At 37.0% G+C, this 15,581-nt stretch overlaps 1 pseudogene; it reads left to right on the top strand.

Annotated features, from left to right (window-relative positions):
* Nucleotides 1-1,480: 1,480 nt before the first annotated feature.
* LOC138160945 (keratin, type I cytoskeletal 18 pseudogene) lies at nucleotides 1,481-3,692 on the top strand (annotated as a pseudogene).
* The last annotated feature ends 11,889 nt before the right edge of the window (nucleotides 3,693-15,581 follow it).

Below are 15,581 nucleotides of genomic sequence, written 5' to 3'. Positions count from 1 at the left end.
TTCTCTAATTTTCTTTTATTCCCCTTTAGTTGACCATTCAGCAACAGAAGTTGTTGTACTTGCTGCTATTCTTTCACTTGTACTACCCTTCCAACCTTACTTACCTGTTGAATACGATAGATTTCTATACAAGCCTGCTTGTATATGTATACATGTCCATTTCATAGAAAAATGAATATTAGAGCTACATCAGTAGTGTGTGTCAACTACATGACTTGCAACACCCATGAGTGGAGCTTGAATGAGATTAAAATGTTATTTGAAAATATTTAAATCAATAAAAACATAATATGAGATGTTATTATATGATATTCTCAGTAATATATTCCTACAGGGAATCTTGAGTATAATTTAATGGTCCTATTACCATCTAAGTTTGACATCCCTGTACTACGTCATCATATAATCCATTCAAATGACTAAAATGCATTTATCTTTTTTTTTCCTCCTGATTCTTGTGTCTCATTTCAAAATTTTTATTCATCTCTGTTCTTTTTATAAGACATTCTTGAATATCCTCTAATTCATTAAAGGTAAAAATTCATCCACTAGTCAAATTTCCCCAAATTTCTCCCATTCAGCTTCTAAGGATAAATTATTATTTTTTGTAAGTTGCATTTTTATATATTGAATTACATAATTTCCTCTTCTTTATAGTAGAAGCATCCAGGTCTTCTGAGATAAATTTTCTTGGTACTTGAACTGCTTCTTTTGGGATGTTTATTTTTTATAAGATAACTTTGAATTTTGCATATGATATGAATGTTATTAATTAATTTTTGTAATTGTTCATTGTTCTCAAATAAGGAGACTATTCTCCCCAAAGGGAAACAAAGTTCATCTGCCCACCCTTTGTTTCTACTAATGAATTCATTGCACCATGCTTGTTTATACTAGGAATGGCTTCAATCAGAATACAGTCTCAATCCCGGCAATTGTCTCAGTCCTGGTGATTTTTGTTTAAAAACTAAAGGAAAGGGGTACCACAATTTGTCCCCTTCAGTTCAAGGGGAAACAAGTGTGCCTGATTTTTTGAATGCACACAGAGGAAGATCAAGTCAGTGGGTGTCCAGAAGCCCAGAAGAAGATATAATTTCAAGATACAATATACAAGGGGGACTAGAATAGCTTATATTTTCAACACAAATTCTTGAGATTTTTTCCTTTACAGGGATTCCTTTAGGAGAAAATAAGTAGGTTTTCCAATGCAAATGAGTTTCACTATTTGCTACCAGCTTCTCCAGCACCTGGGGGCTATGTAGGTTTGGTCCATTTATAGCAGCACAGCAACCAACCTGGTCAGTTTCTATGTTGGCACTGGTGGCTCAGGCCCCTGAATTTCCAAGGCTCACTCCACTAGTTTCCTTTGAGACTTAGGGTCCTGGGGTCTGATAAGGAGGTATGTTATGTCTGGGGTTCCCCAGGGAGAAGAAGACCATGCAGGACTTTGACTGCCTCCCCTCCTATGTGCATCATATATATGGGCAAGAACGGGCCTCAGACCAGAAAATGGGGATATTATTTCAAGATGATAAACTCAGTGGAAAATGCCAGAATCATCCTATGGACTGATAATGCCGGTCTCACTGCTGATGACTTCAGAGTGAAGCATGAATCAGAGGGAAATGAGACAGTGTGTAGAAAGCGACATTGATATCATCCAGAAGGTCATTGGTGTCACCTACATGGCCAGGATATACCTGAAGACAGAGATTGAAACACTGAAGGAAGAACCACGAAGAGGAGGTGAATTCTCTACAAGTTCACATCACAGGCTCTGCACTATGCAGGTTGACTCCCAAATTCCAGGACTTGAGCAAAGGCATGACTGATATCTGAACCCAGTATGATGCTCTGGCTCAGAAAAACAGAAAGGAGCTTGATAAGTCCTGGTCCCAGCAGACTGAGGAGAGCATTGTGGTAATCAGCACACAATCTGAGGAAATCGAAGTTGCTTGAAACACTGTAAATGAACTGAAATGAATAGCCAGCTTAGACTAGAGCCGAAAGGATGTGAAGAATCACTATGCTATACAGACATAGAAGATGAATATAATCCCACTATACTCCAAGGCAGAGCTGGGTTAGACCAGGCACAAGAATATGAGGCCCTGCTCAACATCAAGGTCAACCTAGAAGGAGAGATCAAAACCTATTGAAACCTGCTGAGGGATGGGGCAGGTTTCAGTCTTTTGGATGCCTTGGACAGTGGTAGCAATTCCTTGTAGAGCATCCATAAGACCAGTACTCTGGGGACTGTAGATCACAAAGTGGTAGCAGTGACTAATGACACTAAAATTGTTTGGTGTTAAGATAATAAACTGAGGACTTGGGCTGAAGCATGAAACTAATAAAGGCTCTTCGGTCACCTAAAGAAATAAAGCTTCTGAGTGATTTCATTTGAGCTCCTTCTTCTATGTTACTTCAGAAATTAACCCAGAAATCTGAGTGCTAGGTTGCTTGGTTGTTGTCATTCATTGTCAAAGAAGACCTAAATGATATTGTTATGTTTGAGTCAAGTTGCAGTGTGTCCAACTGGGACTGGTCACATCAATATGATCTCAGAATTCTCTACCACTGGTCAGCTATAAATAATTCATGTGAAGATTTGGGGTGAATTCTCTAAATTAAAACATCTTGTATTTGTTTTGAACTACTTCCATTCTGCTTTGCTCAGAGAGTACAGAACCTTCTTTGATGAGGGCATATCATGCTGGGCTGTCCCCTGTCAGTGTCTCCCATGTCCTACCACAGATTGCAAAGGTTTTGAGAGGAACGTTGAGAATGTCCTTATTGCTTCTTCTCACCACTATTAGAGTGATTGCCTCTAATGAGTTCTCCATCAAATTGTCGTTTGTACAAGTGTACATTTCACATTTGAACAATGTGGCTAGCCTATCAGAGATGCACTCTCTGCAAGAGTTTGAATGTGTGACAGTTTAGTGTAAGGATAGACCTTGGAGTCTGGTACCTTTTCTTGCCAGGTGATCTTCAGAATCTTCCTATGATAATTCGAATGGAAGTGATTTATTTTCCTGGCATGGCAGTGATATACTCTCTAGGATCCACAGCTATACAACAATGAGGTCAGCACAATGGCTCCGTAGACCTTCAATGTGGTAATCAGTGTAATACTTCCTCTCTCCCTCACTTTCCCAATCAGTGAGCTAGCCCTGGCAATGTGTGTGTCAATCTCATATCAATATGTACTTCCTTGGAAAGTATACTTCCATGGTAAATTAACTTATCCACAATATTCAAAACTTCTCATTTGGTGTAACCACACTCAAAGAAATCTCTAAAGCTGAGGTGCAAAAAAGTATGGATCAATTATCTGCTCCTTGTGCTAATTGTGGCCTAACAATTGACACTAAGGAAACACAATGGATTCACGAGCCAGAACCACATCACTCATACATAGAACCATCAGCTAGCTGGTAAATACATCAATGAGGTAAATACCATCAAAATATGATGAGTAGCATTTCTTATTTTAGCAAACACCATCCATTTGGAAATTACTAAACATATTTGGTATATAAATGTAATGGGTATTTCCATGCTGTCCAAAATGATAAATTTAATAAATACAAAGGAAAATAACAAATTTTACATGAATATATGGACATGAAAGAAAGCAGAACCCATAAAGTAATACATAGAACTACAGCAATATAAATATAATAGCAATGTTACAATGACCAAAGGACTCCAAAAGCAGCGATATAAAAAAGCACCATCCCCCATTTCTTTGCAGTTGAAGACCTAGTGGCTTAGAACATGGCATATAATTTCAGACATTTATAATGTGTTGGTTGATTTTATTGAAATGGTTTTGTTTGTTTTTTCTCAGTTATTAAGTACTGGAGTTTGAATTCTAATCAGGATCAACAACTTAAAGTCTATCAGTGTTTCTACTATACTGTACTACCAAAGACAATGAATACTTATTTTGGTTAGGAATGTGTCAAATAGAAAATACCATGGTTCTTTAGTCTAATGACCACTAGAAACACTGGGTGTTTAAAGCATCATTAAATAAAATATTGAACAGAATACTGAGAAAGCATTAACCTGATGAAATGCTATTAAAGGATCTTGGCCCAAAGAGAACAAGTTATTTGGTTTCCTAATCATATGCTGTGCTTGCTGCCATTGTTAATATTCCTGTTAATACTTCCACATTGTGGTTGGCTACATTTTCAGTGGGGTTTGGGAAGAGAGCTCATAGCTTTTCAAAGCATTTTATCTCCAGGGCAGAGGTGTTTGTGCAGCTGCTAATAGTCCCTTTTCTAGGAACCCACATTAATAGCTCTGGAATTTTCCTAGGTCTTGCTGCTCGGAGAACAAATGACCATGTAATTCAGAAGTCTAATCCTCACAAAATAGTGTATTGTGCTATTCCTATAAGAGTCCCCAGAGGACAGGGGGAAAAGACCCAGAGTCACTGTGGATGTTAGGCATTCATTTCTTATGAGGCCAGAAGAGGAGATATCTGTTCTAGGAAGATACCACTCCATCCATGTCAGCAGTGTAATTTTATGAATACGGCAACAGTGAAATAAAGATTTCCAAAGTGAAAGACTCCATTCATCCTTTTTAATAAGATGTGAGAACTAAACACATGGATGCAATAATCATCTGCACAGAGATGATAGTTCACATTATCAGTTCCCATGGGTTCAATTATTATCTTTATGCGTATGATTCCCAAATTTATTTTTCTTTTCTTAGTCTTTTTCCTGAGCTCCTTGTCCGTATCCCCACTGCACACTCCACATTCAAGAAAATGTTCTATGGGCATAACAAACTCAGTCTGTTCAAAACAGAATTTGTTGTCTTTTCCCTTAAACCAAACTTCATGCAAACTTCCCTGTTACGGTCTAGAGAACCACCACTCGCCTGGTCACTCAGATTCCCAATATCAGTGCCATCCCACAGTCCTCTCTTTTACCTACCCTGCACATCCATGCAGTTGTTAAATCTTGCAATTTCTTTCTTTACAACCTCTCATATTTACCTGCTGCTCTCCAATCACATGGTGACAAACCTAGGTCATGATTCCATTGTCCTTTACCTAGATATCTGCCACAGCCTTCTAATTGTATTCTTTGTCTCAAGTCCCTCCTTTGTCTAGTCCATTTAGCACACTGCTGCCCAAATGATTCTCCTAAGACACGTATCCAACCATTTCACTCCCATTATAAATAAACTCTAATAACTTCCTCATATTCATCAAATATAAATTCCCCTATTTGGCATTTAAAATTATTCTAAACCTGGCCCCTTCTTATCATTTAGCCTAGCAGACTCTGGAATATCCACAACAGCTTATCGTAGTTTACACATGACTTTACCTTTTTTAAAGCTTCTGACTAGGTATCCCCTTAATATCCTTCATGGATTCCTTCATGCTTCTCTCCTTCGGCCCATAAATGCTGCTGCCATCATTTCTAAGGCGATCATTCATTTGATTTGCATTTATAATGTATGTGATGATTTATACATGTTGTCTTCTTCATTACAATATAAAGTCTTGGAGCAGCTTACTGGTGCAGTGAATAGAGCAGCAACCAGCCCTGAAGTCAGGAAGAGATAAGTTCAAATACAGCCTCAGACATTTAACACTTACTAGCTGTGTGACCTCGGGCAATCACTTACCCCCAATTGCCCTCCAAAATGCATTATATATAATCCTTTGAGGAGAGAGAATTAAAATTTCCTTTTTCTTTGCATCCCTAAAATTTTTGACAGTGATTGGCAATGAAAACAAGTCTTAATATATGTTGATTGATTGATTGATCAAATGAAATAATACATATAAAGAACTTTGTGAATGTTAAACCACTATATTAATACTAGCTCTTATAATTAATAAGCAAAGTTCCATTGAAATACTGTAAATTTGCTGTGAATTATTATAAATATTGAAATCACTCCATGCCTTCATATATAGATTATTGTTGACTCTTTGCAAATAAATTTTATCAATTCATTTTAGGCATCATGCATGACACTGTGTTATGCACTGAGGATGCAACATAATACATGATACAGAACCTACTTTTTAAGAGTTTACATTATATTGAAAAAGAGAGGAGTGCCGAAATAACTACAATGCAATGGAGAATAAACTAAATGCAAAGACAAAGCCTAGGAAAAAATACATGAAAAAAATGAGGAAAACAATACTGATTCTCAGTGTTTTTTCAGGGTGAAGAACCCAAGGAAAGCTGCATCTAAAAAGTGGCAGCTTAGTTGGATCTTATGGGAAGGAAGATATCTGAACAGACAGAGTCAGTTGAGGGAATTCCCACTTCAGACTTGGAAAGGTGTCAGCAAACCATGGAGGAAGGAGAGGGCATGTCAAGAATGGGAAATAGAGTGCACCAATTTGGCTCAAGGCAGAGTATGTGAAAAGAAATAGCATGATATAAGACTGTAAAACATGGTAGAGTCTGCTTATAGAAGGTCTTGAATTCCAGTCTTAGTAGTGTATACTTTATTTCCAAAGAAATTGGAGACTAATGAAAATTCCTTTAAAAGAGGACAGAAAGGAAATACACATTTATATAGTGCTTACTGTGTGTGAGGCACTCTGCCAAACAATTTCTCAAACATTATTTCATTCTATCCTCACAACATCTCTGCAAAATTAGTGCTATTATCATCTCCAATTTATAACTGAGACCACTGAGGTTAAGCATCCTAAGGATACATAGCTAGTAAATGTCTGAGGCTGGATTTGATCTTAGGACTTCTGGGTTGGGGTGGAGCCAAGATGGTGAAATAAAAGCAGGACTTTGCTTCAGCTCCCACTCTACCTCCAATACCTGTAAAAAATGACTCTAAGCAAATTTTAAAGCTACAGAGCCCACAAAGTGACAGAGAGAAACAAATCTCCAGCTAATGGCAGCCATGCAGGCCAATGGGAAAGGTCTATTGCACCAAGCTGGGAGCCAAGCACAGTCCAGCATGAGCTAAACTGGCCAAGGCTAGGGGTGGCCTTGACCAGCAGCACAGATTGGCCAAAGCAGACTTCAGGAGAGTGAATTACCAGCAGTTGTGGGGGTTTCTGGACTTCTCAACCCATAAACTCCAAAGAGAAAATAAAAGTTCAGTGGGGAACTCTGTGGGAAATGGTTGAAGGAAGAGCTTAGTTGGGCCCCTGTCCCTGGGGCCAGAGGTAGTACAAACACAGTGGCTGCAGCTGCTGCTGAATGGCTGCCTCCTGACCTCCTGGCTTGCAGACTGTAGGGGGAACAAGCGATCATTCAGAAGGTAATCACTATTGCTTTGACCAGCATGAATCTGGGTCGCAGTCTTGGGTGGAGGTCCTGCGGAGTTTGGCCATTGTGCCACAACTTGCACCGGATGTAGAGAGGGCACCCTCCTCATAAATTTGAGAACTACAAAAACGCAGCCATTTGAGACACCGCTCTCTCCACTCTGAAAGCAGAGTTCTACTAGGGCAAAGAGCTCAAAAGTCTCATAATTGTCTGGAAAGATGAGCAAGCAGAGGAAGCACAATCCCAACACAGAATCCTCTTTTGGGACAAAAAACACTAAAACATAGAAGCAGAAGAAGACAACAACATTAAAATTCCCACATCCAAAACTTCAAGAAAAATATGAATTGGCTAAAGGCCATAGAGGAGGTCAAGAAGAATTTTGAAAATCAAGTAAGAGAAGTTGAGGGAAAAATTGGGAAGAAAAGTCAGAATGATGCAAGAAAAAAAATAGCAAGTCAACAGCCTGCTAACGGAGTCCCCCCAAAAAAATACTGAAGAAAATATCACTTTAAAATAGATTAACTCAAATGGCAAAAGAGGCCCAAAAAGCCAGGGAGGAGAGATGGGTATCTTAAAAAGCTGAATTGCCTGGATGGAAAAGGAATTTTAAAAACTCATTGAAGAGAAGAATTCCTTCCAAATTAGATTGAAGGAAATGGAAGCAAATGATTTTGTGATAAATCAAGATTCTGTAAAGCAGATCCAAACAAATGAAAAAAAAAAATAGAAGGCAATGTGAAATTTCTCTTTGGAGAAAAACCACTGACCTGTAAAATCAGTCCAGGATAAATTATTTTTTAAATTATTGGACTACCTGAAAGCCATGATAAAAAAAAAAAAAAGATCCTAGAAATCATCCTTCCAGAAATTCTCAAGGATAATTGCCCTGATATTCTAGAACCAGAAAACAAAATAGACATTGAAATAATTCACCAATCACCTCTTGAAAAAGATCCCCAAAAGAAAATTCCTAGTGATATCATTGCCAAATTCCACAGTTGCATGGTCAGGAAAAATATTATAAGCTGTCAGGAAGAAATAATTTGAGTATTATGGAAACACAATAAGGATTATATAAGATCTACCACGTTCTACATTAAAGGATCATAGGGCTTGGAATATGATATTTCAGAGGTCAAAGGAGCTAAAATGAAAAACAAAAAATTATATTCCCAGGAAAACTGAGCATAATGCTTCAGGGTAATATATGATCATTCAATAAAATAAAGGATTTTCAAGTATTCTCTTTTTTTAATTAAATTTTATGTTTATATTTAGTTTACATCATTCAATTCTGCCAGATTTTGAGTTACAAATTTTCTCCCCATCTTTTGCCTACCTACCACCCCAAAACAGCAATCCCACTGAATATCCCCTCCCCCAATCTTTTCTCTCCTATATACTCCCCTATCCCCCCTCGGAATAACCAGTAGGGCAAAAGGGATCTCTATGCCCCAGTGCTTGTATATATTATTTCCCACTTGCATGGAAAGAAAAAAAATATATATATATTTAAATATTTGATTTTAAAACTTTGAATTTCAGATTTTTTTCCCCTTCCTTGATTGTCACCCACCCTTACTGGGAAGATAAGCAATTCAGTTTTAGTTGTACATGCGTAGATATGCAAAACATTTCTATAGTGGCCATATTGTGAAAGACTGACTATACTTCCCTCCATCCTGTCCCTCCCGCAACTTGTTCTATTCTCTACTTTCACCCTGTCCCATTTCAAAAGTGTGTGCTTCCAACTTCCCTACACCCCATCCTGCCCTCCCCTCCATCATGGCCCCTCTCATCCCCTTTCCCCACCCCCCATTCTCCTGTATAATGAGGTATTCTATTTAGTTTATATGTCATTCCCTCCCCAGGCCAAATTCAATGAGAATAAGGTTGACTCATTCCCTTTTGATTTCCTTTTCTTTCCCTCCATTGTAACACTTTCCCCTTGCCTCTTCTATAAGAGATAATTTACCCCATTCTGTCTCTCTCCATCTCCTCTCATTATATTCCTCTCTCACCTTTCAATTTCACCTTTTAGGTATTATCCCTTCCTATTCAATTGGTCCTGTGCCCTCTGTTATGTATACCTATACACATGTATACACATAATATATCCTCTTATATAGACATATATGTATGTATGTATATACATATATGCATTTATATTTCCTTCAAAATTCTCATGCTGAGAAAAGTTTCACAATTTGCAATTATTATTTTTCCATATAAGAATGTTTTTTCATGTGGGAATGTAAATAGTTCAACTTTGATAAGTTCCTTGTGATTTTTTTCCCTGTTTAACTTCTCATGTTTCTCTTGCTTCTTGTATCTGAATGTCAATTTTTTTTTATTCAATTGGGGGTTATTTCATCATGAATGCTTGAAAGTCTCTATGCCATTGAATAACCATATTTTCCCCTGAGGCATTATAAGTATATTCGCTGGGTAGGTGATTCTTGGTTTTAAACCAGCTCCTTTGACCTCTGGAATATCATATTCTAAGCCCCTTGGTCTTTCAGTGTAGAAATGGACAGATTCTGTGTTATCCTTTTTGTCTTTCCAAAGTATTCCAATTTTTCTCCCTGGTTGCTTGTATTATTTTAAGCCCCACAGCTCCTGCCTACACCCACCAGACATGTTTCACACTTCACTCTCCTTTGTAATGGGACTGGGTAACCTCACAAGCCTGAAAATGCACTAGAAGTATGCTTGTGTCTTCTCAGGGTGCAAGCACCATGTTATGTAGCTTTGAATGGATCAAGACCTATGGGCAGATACCACAGAGAGTACTGGCCATGGATGTATGGAGATTGGGTGCAGTAGCCAGCTTTTTATGGAAGCTTCTTATTAGTCCCCACCTCAATCCCAAACCCACCTGCCCCAGGACTCTTCCCACTGCAGGAATTCTTTATTAGAATCCTGGATGAATTTGGCAGAGGGGACTCTGGACAAATTAAACTTTTTTTGAAGATCCTGGGAATGATGCTCAATTGACCTTGTCCCAGTACTTTAGCACTTGACAGGACAAAGGCTTTCTAGAAGATAGTTTGCAAGTATTTCAAAAGTCAGAATTTGAGTCATTCAAGCGCCCCATCCCCTTCCCTTTTTGAACGACTGGATATGTGGATTTCTCAACTTCCTCTAGATGAAAAAGCACATTCAACACACACATTACAGTAACATCTGATCTCTTCCTCCTGTAACTTGAGACATCAGAGTCTGGTGTATAAGAATGAATGCCCCAGGCCAGGCTTAGACAAGGTAACTTGAAGAAACCTATTGGTTATCAATCATTTAACTTATTTTGTAGTCTTCTGTTAGTGTCTTATCCTGGAGAAAAAGCTCCTTTTTCATTTTTCATTAACTCTTCCAGAACAAATCCAAAAATTCCCCCCAAGTTCAAACAGAAAACTCCTTCCCTGAACCCATGTGTGATTCCACAAAGAGCTGCCCTCCTGAGGCTGCAATTTGTCAAGGATTGGTTGATGATTTCCTGGGCATGCACACTGCTCTCTTTAGACATCTATTTTAGTCTTTGGAATGGTTTCACTTTGCCACGTCAGAATATCATTCTTGCTATCCTTGTTTCCCTTCTGAGGTGAACTTCCACATAAAATTTATTTCTATGGGGAAAAAAGCTTCTTGGTTACAAGCCCAACACTGTACCCCCTGTGGCCCTCTTTTCCTCTAGAGTAGTATGTGTCATGGTCAGAGTGTGGTATATAGTTCTACTGTTAAGGTAGTGGTATAAAGGAGGACTAGAAGCAAAGATATTGGTCAGGAAAAAGTAGTTAAATTGCTTCATTTATAAGAGATGACAACGTAAGCAAGGGCCGCAATAGAAATGGGTAAATAATATAAATGGTTATCATGTAATCAAGAAGTCAAAAATCGTGTGTGTGTGTGTGTGTGTGTGTGTGTGTGTGTGTGTGTGTCTGAGCTGGTTCAAGTGTCCTTTTTCTGGATTGTTATCATTCTGTAGCCAGGTAATACCAACACCAATGTACAGAGAAAGCAACTTTTGTAACTTTTTCAATTCATCAAACTAGATAATACAAATTTTACCTGTTACAACTTACTCTCATAAAGAGGCAATGGCTTCTATCAGCATGATACCGTAAAGCTGGTGAATCTTGCAAGGAAAGAGTTAAAATCCTTCTTTCAAAGGTCACTGGCCCTTTCAAAAAGTCAAGTCTTTATCCTCTAGTATTTCTGTAATTCCCTTTAGTGTGAATCTGGATATTGGAAGTCATTCAACTTTCCACGTGAATACTTATATAGTTCATGGGGATCAATCCCCTGCAATGCATCAAAAGACACCAGTTCTGGTGACAAGTTTGTCATAACTTCACATTTTCAATGATTCAAAGCTTTCCTCTCAATTAAAGCAACTGCCCCTTTAAGCAACATTAAAATCAATGTTTTGTGATTAATCCTGATGTTCATTCTGACACTGTTTGTGATTTAGAAGATGACCAGCAATACAGGAAAGAGACATCACCTCAAGAGTTTTACTTAGGAGAGCCTTTTATTCTTGTAATCTTTATCGACTGTAGTGACATCACAAGGAGCATATTTCATTGTGTCACAACGTGAAAATTGAACACATTTTCAACAAGTTTCAAGCTTTCAAAAAAGTCATAATGTAACAGTTTAAAGTTTCAATCAATTTAAGGAAAGTCTCCCATAAATAGAAGTGAATCATTCATCATTTTCTGTGGTAATCAAAGCACAGCAACTAGGATAATGATAACTCACATTGTATAGCCCCTTCAGGATTATAAAACACTTTCTTTACAAAAAACCTCTGAGGTAGACAACAATGCCACCACGATAAACCCTACTTTATGCTAATACAAATGAAAGTGCAGAGGTTAAATCTAAGAGCCATGATTAGAACCCAGGTTTCCTGATATCGCCTCTCTGTTTCTCTCTGTCCCTGATTCTGTCTGTCTGGCTCTCCCCTGCATGTTAGACTGCAATTATATCAGTGTAGGGAAATCCTTATGTGGGAATTCCCTATGTAAAGCAGATATAAAACTAACATATATTTTAGAATTTCTCAGGGCATTAAAAGGTGAAGAGATATCCATGATGACAAAGCTAGGACAGAGGCAGTAACAGGACGTGTCTTCTTAGCTGCAAGGTTAACACTCTATCTATTGTGCCACGCTGTCTTTCTGGTGCTTCCCATACAAATAATAAAATAACACATAACAAACGTCAATGACATGTTTAAAACTGGAATAGATGGAATCTGTTTACTTGTCTGTCACAAAATGATGACTTTGAAATAATGTTGTCTTCTTTATACTGCTTATTAGTGACCATCTTTATATTTTTAATAAATGATAATCACAAAAGTAAGACCATATAATTCTGGTCTCCTGATAGTGGTTGAAATATTGTGAAAAGTTCAAATAATGCAAATATTTTAAAGTTATGATAAAGAATGTAAACACAACTACGATGACTGGGAATCTTTATTCCTACAGAGTCAGAATACAAGTAGAAAACCTCATTTTCATTGTTGGAACTTCATTTGTCAATATGATAATACTTATTGTTTGCAGTTCCTTTAGTGATATATGATATCAGTTCTCTCCAGCATCTAAAAATAGAATGAACAACAGCCTCCTTAACCAGTGGTAATGAGGTAGAACCTTGAAGACTGCCAAAGGGCTTTGGTAGAAGACTAAGTAGTCCACAACTTGAAGTTAATTCAAAAATAATCAATGAGCCTACAATTAGTTGAAGACCAATGATAAAATATCATTAAACTGGTCATGCAATATTAATATGCATAATAAAGAACAAATTGTTAATGCAATAACCATTTTAGCCCAAATTTTTAAGTCATTGTGATTTTTTCCTTCTTTCTTTTTATTTTGATTACTGCACAAAATTTTAGTGAAAACAAATTGAAAGTTGTCTGAATGCGTAATCAATGAATGTGTCAAGTACTGTATTTTTTGATGAATTCTCAACTTTGAGTTCCATAGGTCAATCTGTAGACTATATTTATGTCACAAATGTAAAAAGCTTTTCCAGAAAATAATCAATTCAGAATATGTGCTTTTTGAAAGCAAATATATTAAATTAAATATTAATTATATCTCATGAGTTCTTTATAGCACCATTAAGAACCCCATTTTGCACACTGTAGTGCTACAAAGAAATAACTATTAGAATGCTTATGTATTTTCCAGTGGTATCAAATTATTCCTGTAACCAGTACATATGATAGTTTTAGATAATTGCATTTTTTTCATTGTATCTTTTCCAATGCCTCACTTCTCCAAAACCCAGTCTCCCTTACAATAACCTTAGTTATCCCTACTCCTCAGTATTTTATTGGGCCATTGCCACTCTTCTAGCTTTACTGTCCTGCCTCTATTATCCTGACCCTACAATAAATAATAATAATAAATTCAATGCTATAGTTCTGAATCCCTTGCCACATTGTCCTATTGCTGCTTGTACCCTGTAAAATCCCAAACTTGAATTGTCCCTACCCCCTGCCTCTTCTGCATCTATACATATGCTGCAAAATACTGTTGAGAGACGTGATTGTGCTAACCTGGTTGCTTATAAATTTTATATTATCTAATCTCAACTGGACCTTCTCTATAAGAGCATTATTTTAATTATCCTTGATTGATTCTTTAACATTCTCACTAGACAGGCTATTCCAAAGCTCCAGGATCCTCAAGTCTCCTTCAGCAAACTCTTCCCCCAACTTCTCAGCATTAATTAATTAGGTATACATGAGACTTATATGTATATGTACATCTATACATATACACATATGTATATGCACAATATGTACATCTATATATAAAAACATTCACACATATATAAAAGATATAAATTCTAGTGCAGTAATCACACTTTCCAAAATATAAAATAAAATATGAGTCAAATAAAAATTCATTATTAGATTTCTCTACCCAACTGAGTGTGGATATATATTCTTCCCTCTTTGAACCAATTCCAGCAATAGTACAATTTAAGCATTGCCTGTCGTTCTAACATTCCCTCCTCCACTATAAAAGCTCTACTTTTCTACTTATTTTATGTGAGAAAACTTTGCCCATTCTATATTTTCTCATCCCCCTTCTACCAGTGCATCTGTCTTTCTTACTGCTGAATTTTTTATATTTATTTGGAGGTCATCCCAACATAATTGATTTATAGTCATGCCCTATGCCTATGTATACACCTAACTATGCTAGTAATGACAATGTTCTTAGGAGTTACACATATCATAATCTCTTATAGGAATGTTGAAAGTTTAACTTTATTGAGTCTCTTATGAATATTTATATAATAGAAAATATAATTTAAAAAATACTGTCCTGGAACTTGAGAAAGTTACATTTTGATGTCCCAAGGGTCTCAAATAGATCTAATAACCCTTGATATTCTTTCCAAAAGTTCTTTTTCATTTTAATTAATTAATTTTTAGTGTTCAGTATTTATTCCCAGAAGATTTTGAGTTCCAAATTTTATCCCTATATCTCCCCTCCCCCACCCTGAGATGGGATGGATTCTGATTACCTTTTCTACTAGTCTGCCCTCCCTTCTCTCCCCCCACACCTTTCCCTTTTCCCCCTTAATTTCTTCTAGAGCAAGATAGATTTCTATACCACATTGAGAATTTATCTTCTTTCCTAGTTACATGTAAAAAACAGTTTTTAAACACTGTTTTTTAAATTTGAGTTCCAAATGCTCTCCCTTCTTCCCTCTACTCCCTGCCTCATTGGGAAGTCAAATGATTCAATATAGGCTATACATATTTAATTATTCAAAACACTTCCCTAATGGTTGTGTTATGAAAGATGAACTATATTTCCCTCCATCCTATCTTGCCGCCACATTCACTCTATTTTCTCCTTTTACCCAGTCCCTTTTCAGAAGTGTTTGCTTCTGACTACCCACTGTCCCAAGCTGTTCTCCCTTCTATTATCCCACCCATCCCTTTCCCCCTTGCTTTCCTATAGGATAAGATACTCAATTGAATGTGTATATTATTCCCTCCTTAAGCCAAATTTGATAAGAGTAAGTTCACTCATTCTCTCTCACTTCCCTCTTCTCCTCCATTGTGAAACCTTTTTCTTGCCTGTTTTATGTGAGATAATTTACTTCATTCTATCTCATCCTTTCTCTTCCCAATATAATCTTCTCTCACGCTTTAATTTTGTTTTTATATATAACTTCATATTCAACTCACCTTGTGCTATCTATCTATCTATCTATCTATCTATCTATCTATCTATCTATCTA

Source organism: Petaurus breviceps, unplaced genomic scaffold, assembly GCF_028583685.1.
Source record: "Petaurus breviceps papuanus isolate PSGF00001 unplaced genomic scaffold, PetGlider_PUasm1.0 183, whole genome shotgun sequence".
Taxonomy (NCBI): Eukaryota; Metazoa; Chordata; class Mammalia; order Diprotodontia; family Petauridae; genus Petaurus; species Petaurus breviceps.
Note: the sequence above shows the minus strand (reverse complement) of the source record. Positions and strands in the feature narration are given on the sequence as shown.